The following is a 13,083-nucleotide window of genomic DNA, read 5'->3' as shown; positions in this document are numbered from 1 at the left end:
GCCTGGTGGGCTACAATCCATAGGGTCGCAGAGTCAGACAAGACTGAAGTTACTGAGCATGCATGCACAAGAGTGTTAAAATCTTGGTTTAGTGCCTTGCTTAGAGTAGTAAAACACATTTTCAAAATATAAATATATCCATACATTTGTGTGTGCATGCTAAGTCACTTCAGTCATGAACGACTCTTTGCGACGCTACAGTCTGTAGCCTGCCAGACTCCTCTGTCCATGGGATTCTCCAGGCAAGAATACTGGAGTGGGTTGCCATGCCTTCCTCCAGGGGATCTTCATGACCCAGGGATCAAACCTGCACCTCCTGTGACTCCTGCATTGCAGGCAGGTTCTTTATTGCTGAGCCACTGGGGAAGCCCCCAAATATATGCCTATGTTTGTTTTAACTATCTAATTTTTAGTTTAAATATTTAATATAATTAAATATAAAATTTAAATTTTAAGGTTAATCATATATTAAATTATATTATGTTTATAGCTTAATATAAAATATTTATAGCAGGAAATTATAATATTTCTATATATATAGTATAATACATATCTATACTATATTTATAACTGGTTTCAGACCATGTGTGTGTGTCTTGGTTCCCTGGAGGGAGGCAAGTTTGTCCTGTCGACTATAAAAAAGGCACAACTTGGGAGTTGTGAGTTAAGTTTTATTTGGGGCAAAATGAAGACTGCAGCCCAGGAGATAGTACCTCAGATAGCTCTGAGAAATTGCTCCAAAAATGCAGTGGAGGAAAGTCAACATATAAGATTTTGGTGAAGAGGCAGTTCAATACAATTAAGCATTCGTTTTACAAAAGGTTTTCTGCCAGTCACGAGGAGCTGATGTCATCAGGAAGGGATTTAGTGCTTTTCTAAATATGAGGAGATGCAAGAATGGAATCCTGAAATCAGTTCCTGAAAATACTCAACTATCTAAAGACTTGTCCGGCCAGATTCCCTGGAGCACAGAGTACCTCACTCCACCCTGAACTCTCTCAGTGGGTGTTGAAGGGCAACAGCAGCAGCAGCACAAGGTTCAATCTTTGCAGAGGCAGAGGGCAAATGCCTTTGTTGTCCAGTCACTGGCAATACTCTTGGCAAGTGCCAGTTTGTAGTTGACAGTCCTAAGGCTGAGGGACTTGAAAGTATAGTTGTGGATTCCAGCTAAGCTCTGAGCCTCTGGGAGGAATCCTTACAGAATGCTCTAGGGCCTGGGTGGACCCATCTTGTCATTCCATTGTTACCTCTTTCCAGGGTTTTCCGTGACTCTGAGTTGTTAGGAGAAATAAAGATTAGAGTGAATCACCATATACCGAGTCAGAGCCAGAAGGAAGCTGAGAAAAACTCCTGCAAACCCAGCATGGTCATGGGCAGGTAAGGAAGCCCAGGTGAGGCCTGGGGAAAGGAACTGACTTGCTCAGGATCAAATAGGTGGCCCACTGCAGAACCTAGGCAGCAACTTGGGTCTCATGACTCCTGTCCAACACTCTTTATGTGGAGCTATATTTAGTGCCTCCTAAAACCCAAGGAAGGTGAACCTCTTTGTTCCATTAGCCCCTGGGGACAGAGGAGACTCAAGCCCAGGGGTTGCTTGGAGACCTGAGGACACAGAATGGTTTCCTTTTTATGTTGCTAAAGAGTAAGTTGGAAGCAGCCTTGTCTGATACCTGACAGCTGGCATAAAAATTCCAGAAGACAGAGGACTGAATACCAGGAGCCCGAAGTCAGAGTCAACAATGGTGACTATTCTCTGCCCTGGACCACCCCAGACAACTGCAGTGCTTACACACACACGTACACACACACACACTCTGAGATGGAAAGTACACAGTGACCCAGGACATCTCAGCAGATCTGGGCACAGGCCAAGCCCATGTGTCTTCTGTGCCAGGTATCTGTGATTCCCCAGGAATACCAGCCCAGGCCCAAGCACAGACATGCAGGGGAAGGCAGAGCCTACCAAATTGGATCAAACCCAGGACTCCTTGCAAAGAATTCCTGGTGGCTGGAGCTGAAGTCTACCTGGTGAAATCCATTACCAGCTGGGTATCCCCTGGGGAATGGCAGGGTTGTGCCCAGCAGCTGGGTGGCTGAGAGATGGCCTCAGTTTCCCAGGGGGATTGTGGGGGAGGGAGGAGGGAAGAGGGAAGGGCAAGCTCCACTGCCTGGCAGAACCTCTGCTAGAGTTTCTAACTCAGCCTTGGAGTTTGAGTCATTCTCGTTTTATAGCTCAGACACTTTTATGGCTAAGGTTACTCAATAAAAGTGTAGGGAAGAGAGGATTTAAACTCAGCTCTGCCAGGCTCCAGGATGGGTGTTTGTTTTTTTACTTGTCCCATACTACCTTCTAAGTAATTTCTTTATTTGGAATATGTAACTATATTCTTCCCAGAGGAAGGCACACCTCTTTCCAAGCCCTCAGCATCATACCCTTCATCCTGAGGTCTTTGTGCTATGGAAATTGACTCAAGACTGATGGGCAGACATCCTGTTGGGATGTTGCAGAAATCTGGAGAACGGTCTGGACTTTGTGCTTTGGGGCCATGCACATAAGCAAGAATAAAATGTGAGCATGCCTGTTGGTGCATTCAGGTGTCTGTGAGTGTGAGTTGGTATGTGAACATGTATTTCAGGGTGATTGACAGCATGCGATTTTGTGTCAGGGTGTGGTGAGTCCTTGTCTCACAGGAGGGCTCATGAATGAATACATGTGGGAAGATGAACTCAAGTGTGCAAGAGTGAGTGTGCACAGGGCTGACATTCAACAGGTATGCACAGGTGTTGATGAATCCAGAGTTAAAATGTTAAAACTACTTCTGTGACAAGTGGCAAATAGCCTTTGCACCAGGCCCCCTGCCCACCAGAGCCCCTGCCCTGACTGACTGCCAGTCAGCTCAGTCCTACAGCATCAGGAAGCTGCTGACCAATGACTGTCACATCTGGGGCCTCTGGGACACTGGTGGATCTCAGTGCTCAATATCAGTCTTCAAATCTGCAGAATTCACTTTGAATAATAACCGTGTGTATGTGTGTGTGTGTGTGTGATTCGTGGGCTTCCCAAGTGGTGCTAGTGGTAAAGAAACTGTCTTCCAATGAAGGAGATGCAAGAGATATGGGTTCGATCCCTGGGTCAGGAAGATCCTCTGGAGGAAGACACAGAAACCCACTCAAGTATTCTTGCCTGGAGAATCTCATGGACAGAGGAATGTAACAGGCTACAGACCACAGGGTTGCAAAGAGTTGGACACGACTGAAGTGACTTAGCACACATGCACAAATGTGTGTCATTTCTGTGAGTGTATGAACATGCATGAGCAGGTACCCCTGTACAAACATGTATGAGTGTGTGAACATGCTGGCTTTGCCTTCCCAACAAATGGCTGGGTTGTAAGTTCTGGAAAGATGGAATCCAGACTTTATGCTTCTTCCAGCAACTAATAGGGTCAGAGCACTTGCTTTGTTGCAAAGAATTCAGACCAGAGAGCCAGAGCATCACAAGTTTGAATTTCAGCTCTACCACCTACAAGCTCTTGCTGCTGTGAGCAGTAAGGAGCTTCTCTGCACCTCACCCCTATCTCTAATGGGAAAAGCAACACCTACTTCAATAGGGTGGTATCAGTGTGTGGGAGTGCTTGGCACACACCATGGCCCTGCCCTGCTCATGCTCCCTCAGCATATCAGCCTCAGTTCTTGCCTCCAGGGAGCAGGGCCTGCCTCCAAAAGGCATGGCTGGCTGTATAAACTGACAGAGAAAAATTACTGTGGGCTAGAGCTGCCCAGGACTACCTCAAGAGCAGAATTCATCATGGGCATGTGTTAAAAAAGGAAAGATTCTGAAAGAAAAGGCAACCACCAAATGGGGTGATTATGTCCTGGAGTAAATTGTTTCCACCCATGAACACCCCTCAGACTCTTTGTTCTACACAACTGGTCCTTGTCCTTGACTCTAAGATGTATCCTGACCCTCACACCTTTGTCTCACTACAGGAGTGGAGCCTGTGTCCCCATGTTGGTGGAAATAAGTGGAGGGTCTTTCTGCTCTCTCAGAAAGTGGAGAATAATAGTAAAAGCAACAGTAACATTCATCCAACACTTGCTATGGGTTATTGTTTAGTCGCTAAGTCATGTCCAACTCTTTGTGACCCCATGGATTGTAGCCCACCAAGTTCCTCTGTTCATGCAATTTCTCAGGCAAGAATACTGGGGTGGGTTGCCACTTTCTTCTCCATACCTCTGCTTTTAAATCACACACAGGAGAGCTAGTGGTGAATGCTGATGTGGAACCAAAAAGGGAATGGATTGAGCAAAGTCTAGGTCCTAATATTTCTCATAGGCAAGACATCTCCAACTCTAGATTTTTTGTCACAAATTTTTTATCACAAATCTCATAGTCTATTTACCGAATACCAGTCAGATGGAAAGGAAAAGCACAATTTACATAAAATGATACTTTTGGACATCCCTGCCATACATAAAATTTATACTAAGTGTTTAATACAATGGAAAATATAAAAACCTCATAGTATGGGTTACATTCTACTTATTATTTATTTACACTGTTTTATTTAACACCTTTTTCTAAGTGAACAATACAAAGAAATAGAGGAAAACAATAGAATGGGAAGGACTAGATATCTCTTCAAGAAAATTAGAGATACCAAGGGAATATTTCATGCAAAGATGGGCACAATAAAGAACAGAAACCATATGGACCTAACAGAAGCAGAAAATATTAAGAGGTGGCAAGAATACACAGAAGAACTATACAAAAAAGATCTTCATGACCCAGATAGCCACGATGGTGTGATCACTCATCTAAAGTCAGACACGTTGGAGTGAGAAGCCATGTGAGCCTTAGGAAGCATCACTAGGAATAAAGCTAGTGGTGATAATGGAATTTCAGATGAGCTATTCCAAATCCTAAAAGATGATGCTGTTAAAATGTTGCACTCAATATGCCAGAAAATTTGGAAAACTCAGCAGTGGCCACAGGACTGGAAAAGGTCAGTTTTCATTCCAATCCCAAAGAAAGGCAATGCCAAAGAATGTTCAAACTACCACACAGTTGCACTCATTTTACATGTTAGCAAAGTAAAGCTCAAAATTCTCCAAGCTAGGCTTCAACAGTATATGAACTGAGAACTTTCAGATGTTCAAGCTGGATTTAGAAAAAACAGAGGAACCAGAGATTAAATTGCCAACATCCACCAGATCATAGAAGAAAAAAGAGAATTCCAGAAAAACATCTACTTCTGCTTCATTGACTACATTAAAGCCTTTGACTGTGTGGATCACAACAAAATGTGGAAAATTCTTAAAGAAATGAGAATACCAGACCACCTTACCTACCTACTGCAAAATCTATATGCAGGTCAAGAAGCAACTTGACCTATATGCAGGTCAAGTTAGAATTAGACATGGAACAACAGACTGGTTCCAAATCAAGAAAGGAGTACATCAAGACTGTATATTGTCACCCTGCTTATTTAACTTATATGCAGAGTACATTATGCAAAATACTGGAGTGGATGAAGCACAAGTTGGAATCAAGATTGCCGGGAGAAATATCAATAACCTCAGATATACAGATGACACCACCCTTATGGCAAGAAGTGAAGAGGGACTATTAAAGAAAGTGAAAGAGTGAAAAAGCTGGCTTAAAACTCAACATTCAGAAAACAAAGATCATGGCATCTGGTTCCATCACTTCATGGCAAATAGATGGGGAAACAATGGAAACAGTGAGAGACTTTATTTTCTTGGGCTCCACAATCACTACAGATGGTGACTGCAGCCATGAAGTCAAAGACATTTACTCCTTGGAAGAAAAGCTAAGACCAACTTAGCGTATTAGAAAGCAGAGACATTACTTTGCCAACAAGGTCCATATAGTTAAAATGATGGTTTTTTCCAGTAGTCATGTATTGATGTGAGAGCTGGACCATAAAGAGTGCTGAACACCAAAGAATTGATTCTTTTGAACTGTAATGTTGGAGAAGACTCTTGAGAGTCCCTTGGACTGCAAGGAGATCAAACCAGTCAATCCTAAAGGAAATCAATCCTGAATATTCATTGGAAGGACTAATGCTGAGGTGAAGCTCCAATGCTTTGGCTAACTGATGTGAAGAGTTGACTCCTTAGAAAAAACTCTGATGCTGTAAAGATTGAAGGCAGGAAGAGAAGAGGATGACAGAGGACAAGATGGTTGGATGGTATCATCGACTCAATGGACATGAGTTTGAGCAATCTCTGGGAGATGATGAAGGACAAGAATCCTGGCATACTCCAGTCCATGGGGTCGCAAAGGGTGGGACCCAACTGAGGGACAGAACAACAACAGCAAAAATTTCACACCACTCCCCTTCAACCCCAGGTGGCAGGTATTCTCTCCACTATTCAGATGAGAAAAATGAGACCTGGAGTAGCGTAAGGGTGGATCTGGGATCCAAAACCAGTATGCTGGAGACAACAGAAAATCTGCAAAGTGGTCCGTACATAAGCACATGTGTACACATGCTAATTATGATCATTAGTGGAGCCCAAAGAGGCAAAATCAAACCTTCTGTTAAGCTGCTGAGTGAGGGGGCATGAGGAAAGAGAAGTAAAAACCCAAAGGAGAGGTTTGGGGGAAGGTCAGGTATGAGAGTCATGAGAGTAGATATATGGAGGCTCTGCTAAATAACATATCTCACTATGGGGAAATGTTTAAAACTGCTCATCATTTATTTTCAGGGGGTTCTGTTAAGGTTTATACAGCTTTTCAATGCTTTTTGTGGGTCATACTTGAATTCTGTTGAATGCAGCACTCTGGGGGAATGTTTACACTGGAGCCACTCTCCAGCTTTCTGAGGTGTTCAGTTGGTGTGGTCCACCATGGACCAGGGCTGAGACCCGGGAGGGCTGGCCTCCTGGATATACCTGGACTCTCACCATTGGCTCATGCTGTACCTGATTCTGGAACGTGCTCCTCCCTGCCTACCCAAATCCCATTCTGAAGCCCCCTTGTACAGGTGTTCCTCATGGAACAAACATTTTCTGGGAGCCCTGTGGTGGGTGCCATGATGACAGAGATGGCCAAGTTCTCCTTTCTTCCTGCATCAGCCCTGGGTATTCTCCATTTCGTCTGAATTCCAAAGACATAAATGATGTATCTACAGTTTCCAAGTTATCCATTAGTAAGAATCCATCTCATCTAATTGTTCTTTGTTATCTTGAGGATCTCAGCTTGTTCTTCTTACAGGGATTATCAAACCAAGAAATTTTAAGCCTAGTTGTGTGCTTCTGTGTTTTCACAGCCCCTATCACATTCTATACAAATAGGATGGGAGGTGCTTACCTAGGAGCCACTGATGGACCGTTGGATGGGATAGATGGCTTAGTGATGGATGGATGGAACATAGCTGAAATGCATGAAAAGGAACAATAGAGAAAGAAGAGACAAGTCAACCAGGGAAGCAAAGCTAAAGCTTCAGTATTCAGCTAATTCTGAATTCTACAGAATCTGTAATATATGTTTGGGATAATTCAGACTTTTAGTTTATGTTATTTTCCTTTCTGGCTCCTTTTGGATACTTCTGTTAGTTCTCAGTGACTCCCTTGTCATGAAAAGGGAGGTAGGCATGAGAATAGAGATTCAAATACCCCTATTTGTGGACTATTTTGTGAAAGGAGGATTTGATGGAAAGGTATGGAGATAGTGAAAGCAATAGAAACAAGAAGTTTGGATTACCTGGGGGTCTGAATTATCAGATTATCTGCATACCCCAATAATTTAGGAAATTGCAAGTCAGAGGGCAGTGAGAGAAAAATAGCCCAGAAGAATCCCTGCAGGGGAAACAATGGGGACTACAATTTTAATAAATATTGGGAGTAGATATCCTAATTATACATTTGGCTAACTTGAAGAAACTTTGATCTTTTCTTTTACTTATGGGAGAACTTTTTAAAATACATTTTAAGAATAATATTTCTTTATTTTTGGCTGTGCTGCATCTTCACTGCTGTGCAGGCTTTTCTCTAGTTGTGACATATGGAGGCTACTCTCTAATCATGGTGTGCAGACCTCTCATTGCAGTGGCTTCTCTTGTTGCTGAGGCTGGGCTCTAGGGTGCACAGGCTTCAGTAGTTGCTGCACATGGGCTCAGTAGTTGCAGCTCCAGGGCTCCAGAGCACAGGCTCAATAGTTGTGGCACATGGGCTCAGTTGCTGTACAACTGAATCAGGGATTGACTCTGTCTCCTGCGTTAGCAGGTGGATTCTTTACCACTGAGCCTCCAGGCCCACCAGCCCTTGGAATGTGTTCTTTGAAATACAACTTACTTGCTTCAATCCTCTTCTCTATTATGTAGTTCCTGGCTGAGCATTCCCTTACTCTTTCTGCACCTTACAAGGATAAGGATTTTTTTTTTTTTTTTTTTTTGCACATGGGCGTCATATCCCCATTTCTAAGGGGTGCTCTCATTGTCCGTGGATGGGGGATGTGTTCGCATGGTGCAGAAGTGTCCATCTCTTCTCCTCACCTTGGCAGGACCACAGTAAATGTTCCTCAGCTCAGAAGTGCATTTCCCCATGCCTTCTCCTCCACCTGCATCCACATACCTAGCCCTCCTAGGGCTCTGGGTTAGCAAACAGAACGCAAATAATCGAACCGAGACATTAATGCCAGAAGAATTGTTTAATTGTTTGGAAAACAGGAGCAGCAAATGAAGAGTGAAAGAAAAGGGTGTCTGGGCATGCTGCCCAAGTTTCCAAGAAGCCGACAGGGTGATGTAGATACATGTCAGCAAAGGTGGTTAGTCGGTTTAGAGCCAGATCCTCATCTGAGATGAAAATTGCAGCTGCTAATTAATAAGAGGTTGAGATCCAGGAAGCTGCCATCCTGTTGTTGCCACCTTTTCCTGAAGAGTGGTTGCCTCCAGGAACCGGGGATGAGTGGGGCTGACAGATGACTGAGAGAGGGGAGTGGGGTCCATGCTCTCTCTTCTCCTGGTGGATTAGCCCTTGGCCTCATGCCTGGGCAGACTTCTTATTGGACTTCTGGCACTGCTGAAGGGGTGAGTGCTTCTGTTGGCACTTGGGGGCATAGGACTCCTTGCACTTGGGTGGAGGCTGGCAAGGCTCCTTGGTCTGCTGAGGCAGGGCTCAGCACTGCTTTGGTGGGGGGCAGCACTGCTTTGGTGGGGGGCAGCACTGCTTTGGTGGGGGACAGCACTGCTTTGGTGGGGGGCAGCACTGCTGGGGCGGGGGGCAGCACTTCTGGGGTGGGGGGCAGCACTTCTGGGGCGGGGGGCAGCACTGCTGGGGTGGGGGGCAGCACTTCTGGGGCGGGGGGCAGCACTGCTTTGGTGGGGGGCAGCACTGCTGGGGTGGGGGGCAGTACTGCTGGGGTGGGGGGCAGCACTGCTGGGGCGGGGGGCAGCACTGCTTCACTGGGGGGCAGCACAGCTGTGGGGGAGCACACTGCTTCTGCTTCTGCTGAGACATACTGGGCCGGATGTGCACTGGAAGCAGAAAGACACAGAAGTGAGGAAGGCTGGAGCCTTAGAGAGACTCTTCCTCGGAGAACCTCCTGCCCTGTTCACACCCACCCCACTTTGACCTTGCCCTGGTGGCTTCACTGATTTAAGGTGTGTGTATGCATGTGTGCATGTCCATATAAATTGTCGCTACAGTTTGTAAGCCATTTCAAGTTTTTTTTTGTTTTTGTTTTTTGTTTTTTTTTGTTTTTTGAGACAAACATGGGAGGAAAGAAGGAGAGATGGAGGGGAGGAAAAGGTGAGAAGAGAAAGGGAGCTAGGTAGAAGAAAACAAAGATGTAAAAAGGGAGAGAAAGAGGAGAGAGAAATAGAGAGTAAGAAAGAAAGGCAGTGAGAAGGAGAACAAAAAGCAATACACTGCCACAGCAAAAATTGTGGAATATGGAACCGGATTTCCTGGGAGCTGAGTCTTGGCTAAACCATAAACCACCTGTGTGAGTTTGAGTTACTTAACTTCTTTGTCCTTTTCTTAAGGTCATTGGAAGCACTAAATGAATATATAAGAATCCATACAGACAAACACACATACATACACACATAAATATGTATATACACACACAAGAACCAGCACATGATGAGTACTGTTGTAAGGATTTCGACTTATTAAATCAATTTCTAACAATTTTAAAAGGCTAACAAGCAGCATCTTAACCACTCTCTAAGAGAATTTGTAGAAAATGGGAATCTAGCTCAACGCTTAATTATAGTTGAGGAAAGCAAAACTCAGAGAAGGAGGTAATTGTTCCATAAGCACTCTGCACAGGGGGCTGGAAGCAGCTGTCCCCAACTCTCAGGGCAGGGTGTGGCCACTGCACCACATGGTCTTGTCCCTGCTGCTCTGAGCTCTCAGGGGCCTCGTACCCCTGATCCCTAAGGTGTTCTCCTTCTTCCCTACATTTACCATTCATTTAAGGGCAGCTTTGCCCCTGAGCTGGTTTCCTCCCTTTCATTTTACCCAGCCCTGCTCAGCACCTGGCCACACACAAACTCACCACACATGCCTCCAGTAGCCTCAGACATGGGCCTCTCGGCAGACCCTCCTCTCCCATCTCAACCCAACTTCTAGTACCATTCAGCTGTTGACTTGCAGCCCAAGATAGGTTGGTCTCAAATGATACGTAGAAGAGAGATGCCCAAATGAGACCTCTCTGACCAACTACCCAAATCTCTGGCCTCAGTTCCCGGCAGAGTTGGCACTGTGTGGAGCCAGGCTTCCAAGAGAAACGCTCCTTTGTCACACTTACCTTAGTTCACTAGCCGCTGGAGTATGGGGATGCTGAAGGATGCTGTGGGATGCTCTGAGCCTGTCCACCTTTTATACGTCTCGAATCCCTGTCTGAGGCCATGAGGTGGCCTAGGATTGGGGCATCCTAATTAGGCCCTAGTCACAATAGAATGTACCTTCCTCAAATTCCAGGTTTTAGTCACCTCCTAGGCTGGCAACTTCCTTCTTGGTTTGGCGGGACTTGGGGATGACGGTACCTTCACTCCGGCCCTGGCCCCACCTCCCCATCACTTTACAAGGCCTGGCTGCCTCAGATTTCCAAACCCACTCGTGACTTTTGACTTAGAACCTTGGCATCTGGGATGGCACCAATCATTTAGGACAGTGCTGGGTGTGAGGGGGTGTGAGGGCAGTGTTCCGAGATGTTCCGGTTGATGGGGTGAGGGGTGGGCCAGGCAGGGTACACAGAAGCACATTAGGGAAATGACAACTGAGGGGTGAGTGGCTCTCTGGGAAACTCATTAAACTCATTATAGCTCTGAACTTGACTTAACCTAGGCTCAGAACTACATTCAGCCTGAACTGGTGAGAAAACAGGGCAAGTGGCTTTGGCTTTTCACCTTTGGTAATACAAGGGAAAAAATGGGGGCTGCAGCCCTCTGTCTTGCCTACCACTGAGAAAACCATTAGGCTTCATTAAGAGAAACTGGGTGGTAACAATAGACAGTACCTATCTCTTTATCTTTTTACATATGTATAAGATACCCAGACTCCAGGGTTCTCAGGAAAATGATTAGATAGGTAGAGAAGGTGGGGGAGCTGAGAAGCATTGATTTGGAAAGAGCTGCTGGAGGAGTCACCTGGGCTGGCTCCTGAATTCTAAGCTCCTAGGGCTTTAGTCTTGATTCTTCTTTCCCATTCCAGTCAGAGATTGCAGCATGAAGAGGGATGACACAGGGCACAAACATGGATAATTCTCATATCTGACAATTGATGGAACATATCTTTAAAAAATCCCCCAGACTGGAGCTCTGAGCTTCACCAGAGCCCAAGCTTCACCTTGGGCTCTTAATATCTTTGAGCCTCACTTTCCTTATCTCCTAAAGAGGCTAACACCATTCTCTTTTTGTTTGCTTTTTTTCATGGAAATGTATTTTACTTTAAATATAGAGGTGTGTACATGTCAATCTCAAACACCCAATATGTCCCTTCCCCCACCCCACCCTTTCCCTCTGGTAGCCATAAGTTCATTTTCTAAGTCTGTGACTGTTTCTGTTTAGTAAATACATTGGGGTGCATTGTATCCTTTTGAACTATGTTTTATTTTTTTTTTTCTGGACATATATGCCCAAGAGTGAGACTGCTGTATCCTAATGGTAGTTCTATTTTTAGTTTTTTAATGAACCCCCGTACTGTTCTCCATAGTGTCTGTACCAACTTACATTCCCACCAGCAGTGTAGGAGGGTTATGTTTTCTCCACACCCTCTCCAGCATTTACTGTTGGCAGATATTTTGATGATGGCCATTCTGACTGGTATGAGGTTAATATCTCATTGTAGTTTTTATTTGCATTTTTCTAATAGTTAGAGATGTTACACATGTTTTCATGAGTCTCTTGTCCATCTGTATTCCTTCTTTGGAGAAATATCTATTTAGGTGTTCTGCCCATTTTTTGATCATGCTGTTTGTTTTGATATTGAGCTCAATGAGCTGTTTATTTTGGTTATTAATCCCTTGTTGGTCACATCATTTGCAAATATTTTATCCAATTTTGTGGGTTGTCTTTTGGTTTTGTTTATGGTTTCCTTTTCTGTGCAAAAGATTTTGAGTTTAGTTAGGCCTCATTTATTTATTTTTGTTTTTATTTCCATTCTTTTTGAGGTAGATAAAAAAAGATCTTACTGTGATCTCTGTCAGAGAGTGTCTGCCTATATTTTCCTCTAAGAGTTTTACAGTATTCAGTCTTACATTTAAGTCTTTAATCCATTTTAAGTTGATTTTTGAGTATGGTGTTAAAGAATATTCTACTTTCATTTTTTTCACATGTATCTGTCCCATTTTCCCAGCACCATGTATTGAAGGAACTATCTTTCCTCTATTTTATAGTCTTGCCTTCTTTGTCATAGATTAATTGGCCATAGGTTTGTGGGTTTATTTCTGGGTTTTCTATCCTGTTCCACTGATCTATATTTCTGTTTTTGTGTCAGTACCATGCTGTTTTAATGACTGTAGCTTTGTAGTATTGTCTGAAGTCTGGAAGCCTGAATGTCAGTAGCAGTACAAGTTATCATGGGCAACGTAAGTAAAGTATGTGCATA

The 13,083-nt window shown here is 44.3% G+C and overlaps 1 protein-coding gene and 1 long non-coding RNA gene across 2 annotated transcripts in view; both read right to left on the bottom strand.

Annotated features, from left to right (window-relative positions):
- SPRR4 (small proline rich protein 4) overlaps window positions 1-7,399 on the bottom strand; it is a 32,754-nt gene extending 25,355 nt beyond the window's left edge. Inside the window, exon 1 of the mRNA XM_086394512.1 lies at window positions 7,340-7,399. The gene's annotated coding sequence lies outside the window, so the exon portion shown is untranslated. The remainder of the gene's footprint in view (window positions 1-7,339) is intronic.
- Window positions 7,400-8,662: 1,263 nt separating this feature from the next.
- LOC147376506 (uncharacterized) lies at window positions 8,663-10,921 on the bottom strand. Its single transcript, XR_015161669.1, has 2 exons — window positions 10,784-10,921; window positions 8,663-9,503 (listed from the first exon to the last, which is right to left on the bottom strand). It is a non-coding gene; the product is annotated as an uncharacterized LOC147376506 (long non-coding RNA).
- Between the last annotated feature and the right edge of the window lie 2,162 nt (window positions 10,922-13,083).

The sequence above is a fragment of the Bos grunniens genome, chromosome 3 (genome assembly GCF_055505025.1).
Source record: "Bos grunniens cultivar Pamir isolate PY7600 chromosome 3, Bosgru_T2T1.0, whole genome shotgun sequence".
NCBI lineage: Eukaryota > Metazoa > Chordata > Mammalia > Artiodactyla > Bovidae > Bos > Bos grunniens.
This window is presented reverse-complemented; position numbering and strand designations above follow the sequence as displayed.